The sequence below is a fragment of the Phocoena phocoena genome, chromosome 3 (assembly GCF_963924675.1).
Source record: "Phocoena phocoena chromosome 3, mPhoPho1.1, whole genome shotgun sequence".
NCBI classification, from domain to species: Eukaryota; Metazoa; Chordata; class Mammalia; order Artiodactyla; family Phocoenidae; genus Phocoena; species Phocoena phocoena.
Window position 1 is genome coordinate 157,459,172 of NC_089221.1, and position 4,220 is coordinate 157,463,391.

Consider the following 4,220-nt stretch of genomic DNA (forward strand, 5'->3'; position numbering starts at 1 on the left):
TGTTATATTTGGATTCCTTTCTCTTTTGTGTGTGTATCTATTATGAATTTTTTTTTTTTTCGGTACACGGGCCTCTCACTGTTTTGGCCTCTACCATTGTGGAGCACAGGCTCCAGACGTGCAGGCTCAGTGGCCATGGCTCACAGGCCCAGCCGCTCCACGGCATGTGGAATCTTCCTGGACCGGGACACGAACCCGTGTCCCCTGCATCAGCAGGCAGACTCTCAACCACTGTGCCACCAGGGAAGCCCTATTATCGATTTTTGGTTTGTGGTTACCATGAGGTTTATATACAGCAATCTAAAGACCCTGCATTTTTATTGCCCTCTCCCACAATTACTGTTTTTGACATCATATTTTACACCTCTTTGTTTTGTGTGTCCCATAACTACTTATTGTGGGTATAGATGATTTTACTACTTTTGTCTTTTAACCTTCATACTAGTTTTATACATTTTTTTCCATGCTGCACGGCTTGTAGGATCTTAGTTCCCTGACCAGGGATTGAACCTGGGCCCTTGGCAGTGAGAGCACAGAGTCCTAACCACTGGACCACCAGGGAATTCCAATATACGTGGTTGATTTTGTTACTTTATATTTGCTTTTACCAGTGAGTTTTTCCTTTCACACTTCTCATGTTTCTAGTTGTGGCCTTTTCTTTTTTGTTTAGAGAAGTCCCTTTAGCATTTTTTGCAAAGCTGGTTTGCTGGTGCTGAACTCTTTTAGCTTTTGCTCATCTGTAAAACTTCTGATCTCTGTATCAAATGTGAATGAAAACCTTGCCTGGTAGAGTATTCTTGGTTGTAGGTTTTCCCCTTTCATCACTTTAAATATATTGGGCTACTCCCTTCTGGCCTGCAGAGTTTCTGCTGAAAAGTCAACTAATAGCCTTAAGGAAGTTTCCTTATACATAACTTGTTGCTTTCCCCATGCTGCTTTTAATAGTCTCTCTTTACCTTTAACTTTTGCCATTTTAATTACAGTGTGTCTTGGTGTACTTCTCTTTGGGTTGATACTGTTTGGGACTGTTTGTGCTTCCTGGACCTGGATGTCTGTTTCCTTTTCCAGGTTAGGGAGGTTTTCAGCTATTGTCTTCAAATATGTTCTCTGCTCTTTTCTCTCTCTTCTTCTGTGACCCCTATAAGGCAAATGTTTAGTATGCTTGATGTTGTCTCAGAGGTCTTTCAAACTGTCCTCATTTCTTTTTATTCTTTCTTCTCTTCAGCTTTAGTGATTTCCACCACTCATCTTCCAGCTCTCTTATCTGTTCCTCTGTATCATTTAATCTACTGTTGATTCCTTCTAGTATATTTTTCATTTCAGTTATTGTTTTCTTCATCTCTGTTTGGTCCTTTATATTTTGTAACTCTTTGTTAAAAACTTCTAACTTCTCACTCTTTTCATCCATTCTTCTCCCGAGTTCTTTGATCATTTTTGTGATCATTACCTTGAACTCTTTTTTGGGTAGATTGCCTATCTCCACTTCACTTTGTTCTTATTCTGAGATTTTGTCTTGGTCCTTCATTTGGAACATGTTCCTTTGTTGCCTCGTTTTGCCTAATTTGCTGTTTTTATTTTGATGTATCTGGTAGGTTGGTTATGTTTCCTGACCTTGGATAAATGGCCCTTTGTAGGAGACATCCTATGCAACCCAGCAGTGCACTCCCCTCTGGTCACCAGAGCTATATTCTCTAGGGGTGCCCCTACATGGGTCCTTCTGTTGTGGCAGGCCCTTGTGTGTGGGTGGTCTGGTAGGTGTGGCTGGCCCCCAGTCTGGTTGGTTGCCAGGCTCTGCCTGTGAGGAGGCTGCTGGCTGCTGGTTGGCAGAGCCTGGTCTCCAGGCAGCTGGATGAGGAACCCCAGAGGGTTCTGAGACTAGTGCTGGCTCACTGGTGGGTACAGCTGGGTTCTGGGGTGAGTGGTTTTGGGGTCAGGTTTCTTGGATCTAGTGTTGGCCTGCCAGTGTGTGGGGCTGTTTCTTGACTTGGCTGGCTGCAGGCTCTAGAATGTCCTAAAGCTGGTGCTGACCTGTTGGTACGTGCAGTTGGATCCTGGGTGGCTTAGGAGTCCAGGGTATCTTAGAGCTGGTCTTTGCCTGCTGGTGGGTGCAGCTGGGGCTTGGGAGTTCCTGGGGTTGGTGCCCGCCCACTGGTGGGGAAAGCTGGGTCCTGATGCTAGTGCCAACCCGCTGGAGGGCAGAGCTGGGTCCTGGGGTCTCTGGCTGCAGGGACCTGGTGGTTCTGGAGCTTGTGTTGTCCTGCTAGTGGGCTGGACTGGTTCCTGACACAGCTGGCTCTGGAGTCCAGGGTGTCCTGAAGCTTAAGTTGGCCTGCTTGTGGGTGGAACCAAATCCTTGGGCAGCTTGCTGATGGATCCAGTGTGTACTAGAGCTGGTATTGGCCTGCTGGTGGGTGAGAGCAGAGCCCATGGACTCCTGGGGCTAGTTACAGCCTGTTGGTGGGTAGGCTGGGCCCTGCCTTGGCAGGCTGTGGGGCTGGTGTCTGCGCACTGATGTGTGAGGCTGGTCCTTGGGCTAGTGCCATCCCTCTGGTGGGTGAAGCTGGAGCCCAGGTGTTCTGGGACTAGTGCCAGCTCACTGGTGGGTGGAGATAGGTCCCAGGGTTTCTGGCTGCAGGGCCTTAGGGGTCCTGGAGTTAGTGGGCAGGACTCCGGCCCAAGGGGTCCTGGGGCTGGCGTCTGCCCACTCTTCAGTGGAGCTGGGTCCTGTGGTCTCTGACTTGGGGACCCTGGGAGTCCCGGGGCTATTGCCTTTACAGTGGTGTGTGGGATTGGGTAGTGGACCCTATGGTGGGCAGGGTTGTGTCCCAGGGTAGCTGTGGGTTCAGGGGGTCGTAAGACCACCTGCTTGCTAGTGGATGGTGCTATATTCCAGCCCAGCTAGTTGCTTAGCCTGAGGCATCCCAGTATTGGTGCTGACCCCCTGGTGGATGGGGCTGGATCCTGGTGCTAATGAGTTAGAGTGAGGACTCCAAGATGGCACTTGCCAGCACCAGTGTCCTTGTGGTAGAAGGAGCTCCCCAAAATGGGTGCCTCCATTATCTGTGTCCCCAGGTGAGCTCCAGTTGCCTTCTGCCTCTCCAGGAGACTTTCCAAGATCAGCAGGTGAGGTAACCCAGGCTCCTTTCAAATTACTACTTCTGCCTTGGGTCCTGGAGCATTTGAGATTTTTTTTGTTGTTTGTTTTTGGTTTTTTGCTGCACCACATGGCTTGCAGGATCTTAGTTCCCAGACCAGGGATCGAACCTGTGCCCTTGGCAGTGAAAGTGTGGAGTCCTAACCCCTGGGCCTCCAGGGAATTCCCTGTTTATTTTGTTTTGTTTTGTTTGTTTGGTTTTTTTTGGCTGTGTTGGGTCTTCATTGCTGCATGCAGGCTTTCTCTAATTGCAGAGAGTGGGGTCTACTCTTCATTGCAGTGCGTGGGCTTCTCATTGCAGTGGCTTCTCTTGTTGCGGAGGTACATGGGCCTCAGTAGTTGTAGCATGTGGGCTCAGTAGTTGCGGCTTGTGGGCTCTAGAGTGCAGGCTCAGTAGTTGTGGCACACAGGCTTAGTTGCTCCGCGGCATGTGGGATCTTCCCAGACCAGGGCTCGAACCCACGTCCCCTGCATTGACAGGCGGATTCTAAACCACTGTGCCACCAGGTAAGTCCACATATGAGATTTTATGTTCTTCCTTTAAGAGTGGAGTCTCTATTTCCCACAGCCCTCTGGGTCTCCTGAAAGTAAGCCCAGCTGGTTTTGCTTTTTTTTTTGGCTCCATTGGGTCTTCCTTGCTGCGCTTGGGCTTTCTCTAGTTGTGGTGAGTGGGGTCTACTCTTTGTTGCAGTGCACAGGCTTCTCATTGCGGTGGCTTCTCTTGTTGCAGAGCATGGGCTCTAGGCATGTGGGCCTCAGTAGTTGCAGCACACGGGCTCACTAGTTGTGACTTGTGGGCTCTAGAGCACGCAGGCTACGGTAGTTATAGCGCATGGGCTCAGCAGTTGCAGCACACAGGCTCTAGAGTGCAGGCTCAGTAGTTGTGGTGCCCAGGCTTAGTTGCTCTGGGGCATGTGAGATCTTCCTGGGCCAGGGATTGAACCCACGTCCCCTGCACTGGCAGGCAGATTCTTAACCACTGCACCACCAGGAAAGTCCCTTTTTTTTTTAAATTTAGTTTTTATATTTTTGGCCACACCACGTGGCTTGTGGGATCTTAGTTCCC

The 4,220-nt window shown here is 49.5% G+C and overlaps 1 non-coding gene across 1 annotated transcript; it reads right to left on the reverse strand.

The window, feature by feature from the left end:
- Positions 1–489: 489 nt before the first annotated feature.
- On the reverse strand, positions 490–562 carry TRNAE-CUC (transfer RNA glutamic acid (anticodon CUC)). The gene has a single exon. It is a non-coding gene; the product is annotated as a tRNA-Glu (tRNA).
- Between the last annotated feature and the right edge of the window lie 3,658 nt (positions 563–4,220).